We start from the raw sequence: 19,329 nt of genomic DNA on the forward strand, positions 1-19,329 counted from the left end.
GGAAACTAATTCTGATCGCAAAGAAAAATCGATTTGCATTAACTAGTTGCGTGAACATTCCCAAAATAGGACAAACCAACAACATTTACCCTATTCCATTCAAAGCGTACTGCATCGTTTGAAACAAATGGTAGTCAGAAGCGTGAAGGTTTGGGCTATAAGGCGGGTGAACCAGAATTTCCCATCCTCTATTTTCCATTCCAGTTTTTCACTCTAATAGCAACATGAGGGCGAGTGTGGTCATAATGGAATATTGTCGACTCGTGACTGGTCGCATAATCCGTACGTTTAGCTCGTTTTAAACATATTAAATGTTACTCGTAGACGTTTATATTGATCGTTTGACCAGGTTTTTGCAGTTCAGAGTTGATCACGTCCTTCTGATCCCATCAAATATAAAGCATTATTCTGGCTTCGGCGTTGATGTTTCTGGTTGGTAGGGCTTTACATAAGATCTTTGCGTTTTGGATTGTTGTAGTGAATTTATTTTTCGTCCCCGATAACGATTCGATGCAAAAAAGACTTTCTTTTGTGCCGTTCAAGCATACAAAATCGCCGTTCGACATCTCTCGATTTCAATTCGTAGAAATTTAATTTCCTTTTTTTATGAATCCTGTTTCTTGGGGTCGTTTAACACATTAGGGATTGCACGTTTTGGGGCAAACTTGAACTCTTAATTTGTTCGGATTCCACGAATGAGATCGTTCCTTCGGTGTGGGTGAGACGAAGGCGAACCATCAGTAGGTCTTGTTAGATTCTCGGCAAACCAAGGATTTAACCTTCAAGTGTAGAAAACGCGGGTTATTTCGTGATCCATCCGAAGCAGACGGAACGCGAAACACTTGAGCGGTCCGCAATGTGTTAAGAATACGTTTGACACGTATCTTAATCGAGTTATGTCTGTAATTCTTCGGCTTCGAAAATCAAACGGACCCTTTTTGACGTGGGACTACGCCTAACCGGAATATATGGGGTGTAAAATAAATACCTAAACACAGAACATGTAGAATTAAATATTTCGAATGCTTGAAATGCTTGCATTTAATAATATTACTTAATAGATCGAAAAGATGTTTGCATCAATTGATAAGAAATATTTATACGCATCTATCACAATTAATAAAATGTTGTTTATTCTGAGATATGCAATTGAATAACTGTAACATGTCAAGCGCTATCTGAACTCCCTAACTGTCCCGTTTTAATTGGCTCGATTTACAGTTTCCCCAACACAGCCATAAAAAAGTGGCTTAAATTACATGGTGTTTGTTCAAATTCTTCACTTACACAACAAATATGTTGAATTCAATTGAATTCGAAAATTGTTTCATTCAATCAACAATTTAATCAATACAAACAAACAATTACTAACCCAACGGTAGTCCCACGTCAACCTTGCGGTTGTATCATATATATAACCCACCCATTTTTTTTTAATTATAGGAGGTTGTGTTCAAAACATGACCGAAATGTTGACGTAGAACTACGCTGTAGTTTAATTCAAGTCGCTTGTTTATAACTGCGGATATTATTTTATAATGCTACGAAAATTTTGAAATAACCATTCTACCAGTTTGGTCGCCCCGAAATGTTTTTTTTTATTGTAGAATCATTTGACGATAATTGTTTGATGATTCATTCTCGTGCTTGGAGAAAAATACATGCTCGAGATAAGAGCAGCTGTCATCCTTAGTGGAGAAAGTTTTCCTACTGGCAGGCGAAACCAAATCACATACATAATTTCAGATCGACATTTACTTTCTTGGTGACTAAATAAACGAAATAAACTCTATCTGTTAATGTCAACAATCTCGAAATGAGTAGCACTGCTTCATTATGATCAAGATTAGCGCAAATGCATTTCTAGTTGAAAGCAGTTTTGCGACTGGCACGCGAACCCAAATAAATTAATACAGTAGAACCTCGATTATCCGCGAGCGGATGATCAGCGGTGCGAGTTCATTTGTAATTCTGTAGAACTTCGCGGAATTTGCCAATGAGCGGTAGGGTCTTGTTCTTTTGTTTTGGCCATGCCTTTCACATTATCTGATTACTGGTGTGAACGACCTTACAGATGGATAGTTTATTGATTTCTGTATTGATGAAACATAGTTTTCATGCATAAATATCTTTTTTTTGTGTTTGCACCTTTTTTTTAGCCTTTTATTGCGTTATCCGCGATTTTCGTAATCCGCGGGGAGCTAGCGGATAATCGGGGTTCTACTGTAACTTACTTTAACTTATTGCATAACTTGGTATTCCCCAAATAATTTTTTGCTGCACAACCTTAACAACTGCTTCACCATAGCGTCAATTCAATGCATTGATGACAGAAAACAAAAAATGTCTGCTTGAAAAAAGGCTGAATATTAGCCTCAGCAGAGATGCACCCAAAGTTACACCCAAAGTTAATTTTTAGCACATGTTATGACATCCTGATTTATTACATTAACTGAGCTGATAAATTACATGAAAATGTAGAGCTAATATGAGCGAGCGAAACAGGAGACACATTTAAATGAAAGCATATGAAAGCTTTTCATATAGTTTGACAAATACACGGCCCGGACAGAGAAAGATATATTCTCGTTCATGTTCTTCTTTATCCTCTTTAAAAACACTTTCCAACTTCATTTTATGATGAGGTGTAATATTATCACGCTTCTATATAACAGCACTAGCAGCTATGGATAGCGTGGTCGTGTGAAATAGCTTTACATTCCAGCCGGCCTTGGTTCGATCCCCATTGACGTCGTATGGACTTTTTTTGGTAACCAATTTTAAGCTTTTAAAACAGCTCATTATTTGCGCATTTGACCCTCTATCATACGAAATGGCATTGTGGAGAGAGTTTTCCTACCGTCATGCGAAACCAAATCACTGACAAAATTCCAGAGTATTTATTTTCTTGGTGAGCTGACGATAGCCTAGCTTGATGAACTACCACACAATTATGTAGCTTGGAACCTTAATGCAATCTTCTTCCTTTATATGCAATTTTCTTCCTTTATTTTGTTCACGGAGACTTTACATCTTACGATTTCCTCTTCATTGCTCATCTATAAGTTGTTCGTTATTGATAGCTCTGTTCGGGAAAGCACACAAATGGACAGAACAAATGTATGAGGAAATGGGAATGCTTCCAATTTTCACCAATTTGAACCATATTCAGATTATGGGATTGTAATGTGTAGCATATAAAAAAAATCTTAGGGAATTTCGGATTCGTTTGATATGGAAATCTCCAAAATCCGTTCGCGGCAAAAATAGTTATTAACGTTAATTTTATTTCATAAAAACGTGACCTGTTTTCTGATTTGGCACCCTTGATGAAAGACGTAGTTCTACGTCAAAATTACTTAAATAATCACTCCTCAAACGTCTAAACTATTTCCTACAAAATCTACACGATTGTGCAAAGTCATCATAAACTTCCATAAGCATTCGATGCACTCAGCTGCACTTTTTTCCAATGGAAGCATAAAATCAAAACTATCCAAAAATTGTGCTTATTTGCAATGAAACTCGATATTTCCAACACAGTGAAAATTGAACTTGTTGTGAAAAACTCAAAGGCATGTAAACAATATCGCCATGACAGATATCGACAGTTCACGATTCAGCAAACATCACTTGTTGCCGTCGACTATTTATAGCAACTCGAACATCTTCTTGAAATGAAACGAATTAAGTTGCATACTCAATATAATCAACTACAATAAAACGACTTCGTCCCGCCCAAAATTTGTTTTTTTTGTTATCAATACCTTCAAACATTCACGTTTTCCTACTATGAGCAAGTTCTATTTCCAATCGCAAAACTGTTCATTGATTGATCTTCTATTCGACCTCGTTGAATTTACCTTTTATTATAAAATTCCTAGTATTTCTAACAATCAATTATGATATCAGATTTTTTTCAGACACAATTCTCGTTCAAGAAGTTTTTCAACTACTTGCAAATAACATGTTCCTCCGTTACTATCAGTTTCGAACAAAGATCAATTTTGCTAGCGCAAACATCAATTGGACTAACAGCACTTGTCACCATGTAATTGTAGAACTTATGGGAATTTAATTTTCCAAATTTTCCCTTTTTCCTCCAGAGTTTTCCGAAAATTTTCAATTGTCATGTTTGGTTGGAATATTTTTGGTTGAAATATGTGTAATATTTTTATGGGACCCCCTCTCCATTCCAGAGGAGGGAGGGGTGTCATACCATCATAGAAACATTTTTCATACTCAAAAACCCTCACATCCCAAATTGTGCTTGATTAGTTCTCGAGTTATGCAGAAGTTGGTGTTTCGTTTGTATGGCAGCTTCCCTTAGAGAGGGGGGTGGAGAGTCTAACCATCATAGAAACATTTATTGCACCCTAAAACCTTCACATGCAAAATTTGGTTTCATTTGCTTGAATAATACTCGAGTAATTCAGAAATTTGTGTTTCATTTGTATGGCAGCCCCCCCCCCCCTTAGAGAGGGGGTGGAGAGTCTAACCACCATAGAAACATTTATTACACCCTAAAACCTCAATATGCCTAATAATAATCCATTTGAATGATTAGTTCTCGAGTTATGCAGAAATTTGTGTTTCATTTCATTTGCAGACCTCACCGCCTCCCCCCTCTTAGAAAGGTGTGAGGAGTTTTGAACCACCTTAGAAATTTTTCTTACCCCCTAAAACCTCCAAATGCCAAATTTGGTTCAGTTTGCTTGATTAGTTCTTGAATTATGCAGAAATGTATGCTTCATTTGCATGGCAGTCCCCCCCCCTCATAGAGAGAGGGGAGGAGTGTCTATTCACAATGGAAACGTTTCGTGTCCCCTAAAGCATTCGCATGACAAATTTGGCGTCATTTGCTTGATTAGTTTTCGAATTATGCAGAAATTTGTCTTTCATTTGTATGGCAGCTCCCCCTTAGAGAGGGGGGTGGAGTGTCTTACCACCGTAAAAACATTTATTGTACCATAAAACCTCAACATGCCTAATTTGGTTTCATTTACTTGATTAGTTTTCGAATTATGCAGACATTTGTGTTTCATTTGTATGGCAGCCCTCCCTTAGAGAAGGTGGGTGGAGAGTCTAATCATCATAGAAACATTTATTGTACCCTAAAATTTCAATATGCTTAATTTGGTTTCATTTGCTTTACTAATTGTTGTGTAATGCAGAAATTTATGTTTTATTTGTATGGCAACACTGCCCCCCCCTAAGAGAGAGGGGAGGGGAGGAGTAAGTATCCGAGTCCATAAGAATCAGACAGACAGACAGAAACCCATTTATATATATATATATATATATATATATATATATATATATATATATATATATATATATATATATATATAAATGGGTTTCTGTCTGTCTGTCGAGTAATGCAGAAATTTGGGTTTCATTTGTACGGCAGCCCCCCCTTAGAGAGGGGGGCCGAGTGTTTAACCACCATAGAAACATTTATTGCACCCTAAAACCTCCATATGCCAAATTTCGTTCCATTTGCTTAATTAATTCCCGAGTAATGTAGAAATTTGTGTTTAATTTGTATGGCCGCCCCCCCTTAGCGAGGGGGGAGGGGTCTCAAACTATCACGAAAACCTTCTCTGGTCTCTAAAACCCCTACATACCAATTTTCATGTTGATCGGTTCAATAGTTTCCGAGTTCATAAGAATCAGACAGACAGACAGACAGAAATCCATTTTTGTATATATATAGATAGATACTTAACTTCCGATGAATTTCTTAGTTGAAATCTCGTCATACCTACATTCTCGCAATAGCACCTATTATTTTGGCTTCCTAGATAATCAGTGGAAATGTATACTATAGCACATGTTACCAATTTTTTACAAATCCTTCAACGCCGTTAACAACAAACAGTACAAGTCCCGCGTTGAAGCTTCGAAACAAAATCTTTGATCATTATCGCATACACCACATAAACATTCCAACTGCCGCATCGGGTCTGTTGTTCCAAAACCTCATTGTTTACATAACACATATATCCTGCTCCCTTCCTTCCTTCCTCGGGACGGTGACACCATGTTGTGTGGCGGAAAGCCGCCTTCTGCCAGACCGTGAATCACTGAAATGAAGCGGCTTCTAATTGCCCTCTACGGTACTGATAAGACAGCATTGGGGTGGCGGAAGGGGCGTATTTTCCTTAGTTTTTGCGGCAGCGTCGGAGTTCTCTGTGCCTTTATCACGTTTATTCTTTCGAGTCGGGCAAAGCACCCTCGTAACATATGAAATGTTGCGTAATTGTTTGTGTTTTCCTGGATTCGTGAGAACTGATAAGAACAAGTAATTGCTAGGGATTTTGGAGGCACATATCGGATTTCGATTGAATTGGTGATTGGTACTGTTTTTGTTAAATTTACAACGGTTCGTAATCCACGCGATACTTGCAGGAATTAACATTATTTTCTGTACTATGATCGCAATCGATCCATGTGGATAACAAGAAATAAACATGACAGGTACAGTTTATTTACCCGCGGAAACTGATTTCGTTTCCGTCAAAGACCAAAAATCAATAATTATCCCTCCTTTGTGGTTGAACATACAATTCCGAAGCTGAATCCGCAAACTTAGATAACAAATGCGAAACCAGAACACAAACAACGGTTGAGAATAAAAACGCTGCGCTGCTCGTAAAATATTCGCCACGTGCGTCTCTTGAAAACGTGCGATGATGTTATGTCCGTGCTCAGTGTTATGTAAACCGTTATTATTTTCCGACGTTTCCCGGCGATCGTTCGTTTGTGTGTTTGTGAAGATTCAACTGTTCCTGTTACGCCACCCGAGCGCCAGCTAAGTTTCCGAGCGGACTTAAATTGATGACTGTCAATTAATTACGCTCCATGTTACGACAAAAACCAGAGGCATTTGCATACACATCGCTGCTGGTTAGACTAATGTTCCATTATAATCGCGGGGCGGCGACTCGCTAGAACATATTTTGCAGGCCGACGCGATCTGGGTATATTTCTCTACTGATTTTAACGAGATACACTCAATCAAAGATCTGTTTCGTGGAAATTCAGTGCCATGGCGGGGCGTTTTCGTTGAGCGGTTTTAAATTCGCGTGAATTAGTGAGTAATGGGTAATGATTTGCTCAACACCACTCGGAAAAGGGGCAGAGGACACGGGTGTACAAGTTTTCGTCACCGCCATTGATTTGTGCCAGGCCGATGTAAACAAGGAACACGAACCACGTGGACACGTGCCGAGCTAATCTACCTTACGTAACTCTGAATCGAGCCGTTGTTTACATTCGCGCTCGATGTTCGTATTATTATTCTGCTCAAACACATACCGCAGTTTGGTGGGTAATTCGTAGGCCTCGGGTAATATTGACGTGATCTGACCGAGCGGTTGGGTGTTTATGGGAGACAAATATTGTCAGGGCGGTGGAAGATAAGTAAAAGTCGTTGATTCTAGCTTTGAACGGCATGAAACCTTCTCACTGTAGAGTTAGCGAAAAAATAAAAGATGAAACACTTCATTGTAGCTTATTTTAAATGCTATAGATATAGTCTTTTCCACTTTGAGTGATTATAACTGGGATATCCATTCCAACATTTCAACCCATATTTGACGTGGATGTGGGTATGTGACACTGATGCAAAATTAGAATCAACATTTTTGATTCATCGCAATTGTAAACTAAAGGGTGTGTCACATCAAATTGCATCACGGAAAAAAGGCTGTAGAAATTTAATTTTTAGGAATTATATCTTCAGCTTTCGCTTATAATCAGATAAGAGTGTATAGATCACGTTGGCCATGCTTCACTGTCAATTTTTCGTAAATTTGGAAAAATGTCGTCGAACGAAAAAGAGCGTTGTGAATTAATCCTGTGCACTCATTTCGAGAATCCGGAGTTGTCACATCGGGACATCGGTAAGATGCTGGGAATCGTCCAATCCACGGTCAGCAGAGTACTAAAACGATACTTCGAGAACCTAACCATCGACCGGAAGGTGAAGAACGGCAAAAATGGATGCTCCGTCAGTGAAAAAGATCACAAGCGCGTAGTTAAGCAGTTTAGACGTGATCCGAGAAGTTCGGTCCGGGATGTCGCCAATAAGCTGAATTTGTCAAGTTCATTCGTCCAGCGGACCAAGCAGCGGAAGGGCCTGCGTACATACAAGGTCCAGAAGGCTCCTAACCGCGACGAATGGCAAAACATGGTGGGGAAGACGCGAGCCCGGAAGCTGTACACCGAAATGCTGACGAAGCCGCATTGCCTGGTAATGGACGACGAAACCTACGTCAAAGCGGACTTTCGTCAGCTGCCGGGCCTGTTGTTCTTCTCCGCAGAGGACAAATTCAGCGTTCCGGAGGAGATTCGCAAGCAGAAACTATCAAAGTTTGCCAAAAAGTACATGGTGTGGCAAGCGATCTGTTCTTGCGGAAAGCGGAGCGCCCCCGTCGAGATGACCGGCACGGTAAACGGGCAGGTTTACCTTAAGGAGTACCTTCAGAAGCGCTTACTACCACTATTGAAGCAGCACAAGGCCCGACCATCTTCTGGCCGGATCTCGCTTCGTGCCACTATTCAAAGGACGTGTTGGAGTGGTACGAAGCCAACGGGGTCACCTTCGTGCCAAAGGAAATGAACCCGCCCAATGCGCCGGAGCTTCGCCCAATAGAGAAATATTGGGCGATTATGAAGCAGGCCCTCCGGAAGAACCCAAAAGTTGTCAAATCGGAGGCGGACTTCAAGAGATTTAGATTTCTGTTCAAAAAAAACTACAACCTGACGTTGTACAGAACCTTATGGACTGGGTTAAGAGGAAGGTGCGAGCATACGGGCTTGGGCTCGAAGTATGAATAAAAAGAAAATGCCAAAAGTTGTTTAATAGTTTTTATTTTACTGTCTCAAATGGCTCAGTAAGCATTTGTTTGAATTTTTTTTTTCTAAATTTCAATATTTTTTTAGTACTTCAATTTTTTATAATTTTTTTTTTTGATAATTTTTCTTGATACACCGCAGTAAGATGCACATTCAGTATTTTTTTTTCAAATTTTTATCTCGAAGCTTTTGAGGATGGCGTGAAATGAACGAAAAAGTACGTTTTTCACTATAGATCCTACGTCAAACCCCATAGGGGTTCAAATAAACCGCCAAAATTTATTATTTAATATCCTATACAATATTTGCCATACATCTGGTGATTTGGCTTGAGGGCACTTTTTACTTCCTTACCCGGCCAGGCCCTTTGAATTCAATCTGTCCGAAATGTTATTTTTTTTTATAAATAGTGTCCGAAGTTTGATTCTTATTCGCTTGATTTGAAAAGCATTTCATTAGATGATTTTTTTTAATGTTTTCAATCAAATAGGTACCAAAGCAGAATGCTTAAAAGCATATTGAACTAATTTATGAGAAATATCAATCAAATAATACCTGTGCATAAAGTTGAGATCTGTTTTCTGCATCATATGCCTTAAACGCCCGAAATATGATTCAGAACGGTATATTACACATTGTAAATTATGTAAAATGGTGAAGTTATGAAACAAACTATCAAGGGTAGCCTTTTAAACAATTTTTGAATTTTTTCACACCTAAAAATTCCGAAAATAATAACTAAATATGTTTGGTATAATAATATCAAAATAATTAATTGCATGTTGTTCCAATGTATCGAGATATATTGTGTCGGTTAATTTATTGATTTGTAATTGAAATCTAGGGAATTATTCAAATAATTGTAATTGTTGAGTGGAACTTGTCTATTGTTCTTAAAGTAGGGGTAAGATGGACAGTGAAATGTTAGTGACAAAGTAGAAACTGAAACTGTAGAAACTGTAGATTTTTTTTCGAATCTACGCGAAGCTTTAATTGAAAATGTGGTCGAATCTGACTATTTTTTTCTAATGGAATAGAGCTTTGGAGTTCATTGGCTCCGCAAAAAAAAATTATGAGCCTCACTTCTATTAGCAACCTTTTTGAAAGAAAGTTGAAATTCAATTGAAATGTAGTAGACTTCTGGAATGATGCTACACAATGGTAACGTTTTGGATTAGAGGACCACCTTCTTTCTTCTTCTTATATGGCACTCACGTTCCTAGAGGAACTCCGCCGTCTCAACGTAGTATTACTTGCGTCATTTTCATTAGTACTTAGTTGAGATTTCTATGCCAAATAACACGCCTTGAATGTATTCTGAGTGGCAAGCTCTAGAATACGCGTGACCACAGTGCAAGTCAGAGGAAATTTCTTTGAAGAAAAATTTCCCCGACCAGAACGGGAATCGAACCCGAACCCCCGGCATGTTAGGTTTTGACGCTAACCACTCGGCCACGGGAGCACAAGGACCACCTTGCCACATCCAGATTTCGCTGATTTTCGCTGTAGCTTCGTGAAAAATGAACACAAAAAAATGGAATGTACCGTCGATGGGGGTGAAAATGGGTCAAAAAAGGTAGTTTTCGAACTTTTTATTGAATAACTATCATAAATTAGAGTAAAACACAATTTTGATTACGTAGTAATGTTCTCTAACGATTAGCACTCGTAAGTGTTCAAGGAATCGTTAAAAATATTAATCTTTCACTGAACTACGATTAAATGAAAGTTAACCCAATCTCACCCCTTAGAGGGGGTGACAATGGGTCAAAGTAGTGAATATTACTTTCTATTAAGAATTGTGTTTAGAAATTAATTTCTCAATAATTTCAAGATAATTTAACAACATGTAAGTGTCTTGATTGATTATTTGAGTTACGAAATTAGTGTCAATCCACCTAGAACGGTAACGGTATTGAATTAAAGAGACTTTAAACTCAGAGAGTTCATTCGTCTCTCCACCTAGAAGTGCAATGGAAATGTTTATATACAGCCATTCCGTGTCAAACCGATGTAGTGCTTTTCCGATTTTCGTGAAAAGTGGTAGTGGTACTCTTTATCGCAAAACATGAGACCTGTATTTTTTATCATTAGGGTGATCATTTCCATTCTAGGGTTGTCCAAAAAATATTTTTTTCCCAAATGACTTTTGTTAAATTCATAACTTTTGAACTACTGTACCGATTCGGATGATCTACATATCAAGTAAAATAGGTGACCATTTCCATATTAGGATGGTCCGAAGGATATATAAAAAGGAGATATAAAATATATATAAGGAGATATAAAAAATATGGTGACCTTAGTTCCGTAATTATGTATGTTTTGAAAAACAATTACTCTCAATAATTACGAAAACAAAATCTGTTTTTTTTTCAAGTGTAATGTTTCCAAACAAAACTAGCTCATTGGCTTTAATTTGATATATGGATCGCTAAATCGGTGTAGTAGTTAAAAAGTTATAAATTATTGAATAAGGTCATTTGTGGAAAAAATGGGGAAAAGTTGATTTTTCGGACCACCATAACATGGAAACGGGCACCCTGATGAAAAATATAAAAAATACGGGTCTAATATTTTACGATGAGGAATGAAACTACCAATTTTCATGAAAATCTGACAATCACTATATCGGATTGGCATGGAATTCAATTTTGTGCTTGACTCTTTCTCACCCCTACTCAGTGTAAATAAGAAATTATTTCGAAAATATTGAAATTCGGATGGAAAAAAAAATTGATGTTCAAAATCAGTAATGACTTATACTCGCAAGACTTTGAAGAATCTTTCTATCCTATATTTACAATTTTAGTATTTTTCGTATAATGATGGGCATGAGATTTTTTCTGAGGTGTTATTGATACTTACACATCCAACTGAATTATTAAATAATAACTATTTGTACTACAGTTAAGTATTATGCATTGGAAGTTGTGGAAATATGTCTCTTAATAAACGGCTCACAGCTTTCAAAAATGGTCACATTATTTGTCAAGATATTACTAATAGTAAATGTCTCCATTTTTGACCCAATTTCACCCCCATCGACGGTATCTCATTTTAATGATTAAAAAACATTTTAATGATTCAAAAATTCAAAAGCAGAATCAGAAATCCAACAAAAGGAACCATTAGCTCTCATATTTATTTAAACGAATGCTTGAAGAAGAGATTGCTTCCATTGCATAGATTTATGAACAGTACTCAAAATTACCCAGTGGTAATTATTATGATGAATAAATAATAAATTTTCGGTAGTTCATGATGACAACCGATTGCGCTTTGCTTCGTAAACCAGGTTAACTTCAGAGAATAGTCTTCGCTGTAATACTACTGCAAGGAGCTGAAAGATAAACTCTAGCAATCCTTGCCCTCGATTGACTGCTTCGATTTTAATGCCAAATTTAGAATCGATCGCAAACGTGATGCACATTTCGTCGATTTGGTTAGCAACGGGATTTTTTTTCCTGAACGCGACTATTATTTTCATTTGCCACTTCGTCCTAAAAGTTTGATTCAGTTTAGTCTCATTTGTTTCATTTACAGGTCTTGAAGGCGACGATGAGCTGTTACTCTCAGAAGATTCGTCGCAAGATATTCTATATACTCCAATAACATCGCCAGCAAGATTGTTTAGGTTTCAAGAACTCCTAAATAGTCTGACTTGATCCTCGGGTCTGAAAAGGTTACAATTGAGTAATATATGATCTTCTCCTAAGTAGTTGAATCCTTATAAGAAAAAAACCCTGTTGCAGAAAACTTGAATATCTATTAAAGGATATCCACGGAAACGGGAAATTTATTCATAGTTCATTATTTTTATGTAAAAATGTGTTTATTTCTTTTAAAACGTAATCCTTCATTCGCTTCATGCACAAATGCAGTTTCGTATTTGCAAATAAAAAACCGAATATCCGACTGCCGGATATCCGGCTATCAGGCCTTGAAGCTATCCGGCCAAACTACTATCCTATCATCACTAATTGATAACAATTTCACCTAAATTTTTTCAGACCTTTTCCTCTACTTAAACCTGATCTTGTTTGTCTACGAAAATTATCTTAAATGGGCGTAAGCAAGGGTTATATATACTGCTGGGTGATAAAAAAATAGTTGAACAGTTTTGCATCAATAAAAAAAAATTTTTTTGCTTCGATATAAGGTAACGAGAAAAAAAATAAGTTGCCTTATATCGAGGTATAACTGTATAATCAAGTCTAAAATTGTATATAATCGAATCACATATAATCGAGTCTGTATATAATCGAGTCCGACCTGTATAACCAAAAAATTTAAGTGATTCGATTTTTTTATTATTTTCGAAAATTTTAGATTACTTTTCGATACACTTCTTAAGTCTAAACCCTCTGAATTGATGTACATCCCATCTTCCTGCGTTAATTTCCACGAAGTTACAGTCTTTCAAAAAATGTTACGATTCAATTTGCTGCTTCGAATGAAAAACTAAATAAACTGGTATTGTCTGATATTCGACGAACTAACATTCATGGACATGTTTCACTTTCAAAGAGTTGCATTACTATGTCAATTGAAGTAATGAAGTGATTTTTTTTTAAAATTGTATGGGAAAGTGGTTGAAATTACCTGTATTCCTATCATGTAGAATATGATTTCGTGTTACAGAAAGAAAGAGTAAAGCAAAGTTTACGGCTATTCATCTTAAATATAATGGTATTGTGGTCATTTGTTATATTAGGATGTCAAAAAAGTCCTGCGGTATTTTTTTTGAATTTTCATTTGTTCATAAAATTAGTTACAGTCATCTGTTTTAAGTCAAATATGCGCCGTTTTGTTCGATGACTTGTTCCCAACGAGATGCCAACTTCATAATACCCCTGTTATAGAAGCTCGCTTCCTTATTGTTAAAAAACTCGGATAGCCAATTTTCACAGGCCTCTTTTGTGGCTAACTTCTGACTACCTAGCTCGTTCGCCATGGACAAAAACAGGTGGTAGTCACTTGGTGCAAGGTCCGGACTATACGGCGGATGCAAAAGAACCTCCCATCCGAGCTCCCGGAGCTTCTGGCGCGTCACCAAAGAAGTGTGTGGCCAGGCGTTGTCCTGATGGAAGACAATGCGGCCTCTGTTTATCAAATATGTCCTCTTCTTCATGAGTGCTACCTTCAAGCGGTCCAGTTGTTGGCAGTACAGGTCCGAATTGAGCGTTTGGCCATAGGGAAGCAGCTCATAATAGATTATTCCTTGACAATCCCACCAAACACACAGTAGAACCTTCCTGGCCGTTAATGAGGGCTTGGCTACCGTCTGAGCCGCTTCAGCGGGCTTCGACCACGACCGTTTGCGCTTCACGTTGTCGTAAGTGACCCATTTTTCATCGCCAGTCACCATCCGCTTCAGAAACGGGTCGATTTTGTTGCGATTCAGCAGCGATTCACATGCGTCGATACGGTCAAATATGTTTTTTTGCGTCAACGTGTGTGGCACCCATACATCGAGCTTCCTTGTGAATCCAAGCTTCTTCAAATGGTTAATAACGGTTTGATGACTTATCCCCAGCTCTTGGCCGATGCTACGGCTGCTACTATGCCGGTCTTTCTCGGCTAATTCAGCGATTTTGTCGCAATTTTCGAGGACAGGCCTTCCGGAGCGTGGCGCATCTTCGACGACCTCTACACCAGAACGAAAACGTTGAACCATCGTTGTGCGGTGGAAATGGAAACTGTATCGGGTCCATAAACTGCACAAATTTTATTGGCAGCTTGAGATGCATTTTTGCCTTTGTCATAGTAGTACTGTAAAATATGTCGGATTATATCTTTATTTTGCTCCATATTTGCGACACTATAACTCAAGAACGATTTAACCAAACAAAACACTGTCAAGGACTATATTATAGCGCGCAAAAATACCTTTCCAACAAGCTATAGTATGACTCGATACAATGAATACAACTAGAACTACGCGTTTACAACGACACCTCGCGGAAATACCGCAGGACTTTTTTGACAGCCTAATATGTTACATTATTAAAATTAGAGAACTTCGCTGAACGTCTTCCTTATTCTCCTCGTTTGTCTATAATTTTGGGACCTACAATCTCAATCCCGGGTTCTTGATGTTTCATTCGTTATTTAATTTGTTCATCTTTTATCGAAGGTTATTAATTTTCCGCCGAAAAACTTCCGAACATCCTTTCTCGTTGCACAAATATCTTTTGAATTGGAGGTTTCCAACTTACTGAACTCGTCCTTGTTTTGCCAATCAATGCAATCATTTTAGGGAAATGAACAATTGGCTTCTGGGAGCAGTGAACCCATTTACTCCACTATCTCATCAGCCTTTCTGGTTTGGATTTGACAAAAAAGTGGCCTGTTTTCAACTCCTTCATTATCCAATCTTGTTGTGAGTTACAACAAATACTTCCGTTGAATGGTTCTCTCATCTGCATGATAACATTATGATCCAGAAGTTGGTTATGTGTCCAAATATAAAACTGCTTCATAATGTTCAACTAACCTACGGTTCCTCTGTCGCAGTGGAAGAAGCAACTCCAAAACTAACAACAACATTGAGTCATCGCAAATAACATTTCGTTACGTTTCATTGACAAAAAACCAAAAATAAAGAAACAACCGAAACCAACTACCAACTACACTACATAATACATAAGCCCTTATGAGGGTCGATCATTCTATTTAGGAAATGCTCCGACAATAGCAGTGGGAATGAACAAAAAAAGTGGGCGAGACATAGTGTGATATTTTTGCGATTACACGGACCCTTACATAAGTTGTAGCCATCGAGTACATCTCTCAGGGTCGCTTCCATGGTACAGAAAAAAAAACGTCAACTACAAACATTCAAAATAAACCGTCGCATTATTATGGAACCAGAGAAACTAGGAGTATGGGTTGCATGGTCCGATACTGGTCCGCGCGCCGGCTATGCTGTTTTTTTGGGTGTTGTAAAACGATTACAAACAATCGCGTCTTTCTGAGCGACGCTATTTTTTGTTGGCTTTCTCCCGCCGTCACCCGCCCCCACCCGCTGGCATAAATCTTCCACGCTGCGAAATACTCTTACGCGCGAGAAAATTGTTACACTGGCGTGAACACGGAGAGACGACTGTTTCGGCGCTTTTATTGTTGTGTAACACGTTGGTGCCGCAAATATGTTGCAGCTGTGGCCGAGTTTTTTCTTTCGAGTTTCTGTTTGTTTTGTTTACGAAAGGCTCGTAATCGAACAGAGAGTGTTTGAGGGAGGGGCGCGACTGAGTGCCTCTCGCGGCGTTTCGCTGTTTGTAGTGGTGGTGATCATGGCGATGGAACTCGAGCTGAGTTCGTGTGGCTAGAGCGAGAGAATGAGTAGCATGAGACGAGCAAGAGAATGGTCACAATGACGCTCAGCCGAAGGGTGGCCTCTCGAATGGATCTGAGCGACGTGAGAGATTTGAATACGCGCTCGTCACGTACTCGCTTTATAAACACAAAATTTCACGGTACTCTGTGGGCCCATATTTTTGTTTATATGTTATGTCACGCCGAGTTTTGTAAATCGCCCTCACAAGTTGTCAGACTTTTTTTATTTTCTTTTCTCGCTGTGCAACACTATTGTCTACGTTTTGTTTCACCTTCAGCGACAACGGAATGGTTTTTCTACTAGTGATTGCATTGCAAAAATGTTCGATGTTGAAGAACCAAGCCCACGCTTTCAGAACAGAGCTAAATTGGAAATGTTAGATCCTACCGCAGTTGTAAGTTATAAAACCAATCCGACAACGTTGTTTCGTCCATTACGATACTGAATTACGTAGTGATCATCTGTTATTTTCATCCAGAACACCGTTATTTTTACGAGAGAGCAATGGTGATGATGCAATCCTCTGTCTCGGTAACAGAAATGAATACAGATGAGGGAGGGTTTGAGAACATGCTTGCGGTCACGTAAGTTCTTTGTTCCCCGGATGAATTCTAGCAGAATTTTGTAGCCCCGTTGCAACTTACTCATCCCGGTTTTGTCACGATATTGCTGCTTCCCGGCGTGAATACATTGTTAACGTTTAGCTTCTAGAGAAATCAACTAAACGGTGGAAATGCAAGAGACGAACGATTTATGTAACGAGTGAAGTGTGACAATACTTGCATTTGTCGATTTGGAAGATAAATAATATGATCTCTGGCTAGTTACATGGAGCCTGATGGTCATTGAAATGGGGGAGTCATATTCAATCGATGAATACCTAATTGAAACCATTGTAGAAGGTTGCCGTTAATCCCAAGCCTGTCCAGTTTGGCGACAGCTATACAGTGGTTTATCGAAGGCTGCAGTCAGATCCGTATAAATAGCGTCCGTTTGGGCATGCTTCAACATGTTGTCGGTGATGTAAGAAGTGAGGCACAGTAAATTTGTGGTGGTGGAGCGGCCCGTCGTGAATCCGTGTTGGTCAGTACTTATGTACGGTTTGCTGAGAGCGTCTAGCGGTTCTCTCTCGGTAACGAGCTCAAATAGTTTTGCCAAAGCGCAAAGCGAAGTGATGCCGCGATAATTGTTAATATCTCGTCTATTTCCCTTTTTATGGACTGGGAACATATGCGATAGTTTCCAACAGGTCGGGAAAACACCGGTGGCTACAGAGAGTTGAAATATGTGGAGCAGCGGGATCAATAGGTCATTCATGTGCGTTTTGAGAAAAGCTGAAGGAATACCGTCGGGTCCCGGGTTGAACGACGTTTTAAGCTTTGAGAATGACCTTGAAATCATCTCCGTATTGATGTCGAACCTACTCAGAGTTTGGCTAGAACGGGGGAGGTAGCTAGCAGCATGCCTGGTATAGTCGTCGGTTAATGTTTCATCGGTGAAAACACTGGCGAATTTTTCTGAGAATAGGTTGCAGATATCCTGCTGAGTATATCCGTTGAACGTCATAGACGATGGCAGGCCAGCTTCATGGCGCTGCTCGTTGACAAAATTCCAAAATTGTTTTGGACGGGATTTGAGTTTCCTCTGTATTCTACGCTGATAATTCAGGAAAGATTGTTTCGCGACACGTTTGTATTCGTAATTGATTCTCGCATACTGGCATTGAAGAGTTTGTGTGCGGTGTCTGGTGAACTTTCTTAATGCGGCCCTCTTTATGGATTTCATTCGTCGAAGTTCGCGTGTTTGCCATGGTTTTCGGGACGTATGGACGCACTTCTTCTTTGGCACATATCTATCGATGACATATGCCAGGACGTTGGAGAATGTTACAGCTGCAGACTCGACGTTAGCGGTATCTAATATGTCGCCCCAATTGAGGCTAGAGAACAACTGGCTGATACTACGATGGTCAGCATTACGAAAGTCGTTAGAAACGACTACAGGTGAAATATTCCCAAAGTATATTCTAGCAACACCAGTAATATTCAACATCAACAATGCGCAATAGCGTAGAATATACGCTGTGCATTTCGCGAGAAGCATAGTCGAGTGTCCCGTTTTTCCAAATTGATAGAGAAATAAATTACCAGACTGCGAAATACACATTTGACAAAAAATTAAAGGAACACCTGACAACATCGTGCTTTTTTTGTGGTTATTTGAAAGGCTGTAATATCCTGAAAAATCTGCACAAAAAGATTGGATGTACATCATTTTAAAGTTTGAAGTTTCTGAAATTTTAGAATAGTTTACGCTTTTATTTTTATCTTGTTGTGTGTCCACCAACAAATTGTCGAGTTGTAAGCGTTCGGAATATTTCATTATTGTCTACATCTTTACATGTTTAGTGTTGAGATTTTCATTTTGCCCCCTATATATTTCTATTAGACGAAGCCCCGTCTCAAAATATAATTTGAATGCGGCTATAAATACAGCACTTGTTCGCTAACTGGGCTGTTCTTCAACTGGGCGCTCGCTAACTGGGCTACAGCAGGGTTAAAATTCAGTTAAACGTCAAATATAACATAACCAACAACATTGGTGAGGGATACTCCAATTCATCACAGGTCTATAACCATCAATACACTGAGAGAAATAATTAGTATGTAGGGGAGAGGGGGGTAGTTTCGGACGGAGGCAGTTTCGGACAAGGCTTTTAAAAAATAAGAGGTATAATTTTCAACCAAATCAATAATATAAGTAAGTTGGCAGTCCTTCCAACAACAGCAGGCATATAGTTTGACAGCTTCTGGTCGTTAATTAAAACAACACAGTGCCCTTTTTCGTATACGTTTATAAACTTTTAAGCTTGAAGTTGTAAGTATTTCACCAATTCCTTTGTGAACAATTTAGAAATTTGAGTACACCAAATGTTCAACCTTTTCCGAAAAACCACCACTCGAGGACGGAAGAAGGGGAAATCACGTATTTTGACATAACAGGAAACACCAAACCCTAGAGGCAACCAAATACAAGAGAGCCAAAAGACTGAAGCACTAAGACTACGGCGAAGCCACGGTATTTTGATTAATATTCATCTTAACCAATAATTGATCAGTTATTTA

The sequence above is a fragment of the Toxorhynchites rutilus genome, chromosome 2, assembly GCF_029784135.1.
Source record: "Toxorhynchites rutilus septentrionalis strain SRP chromosome 2, ASM2978413v1, whole genome shotgun sequence".
Taxonomy (NCBI): domain Eukaryota; kingdom Metazoa; phylum Arthropoda; class Insecta; order Diptera; family Culicidae; genus Toxorhynchites; species Toxorhynchites rutilus.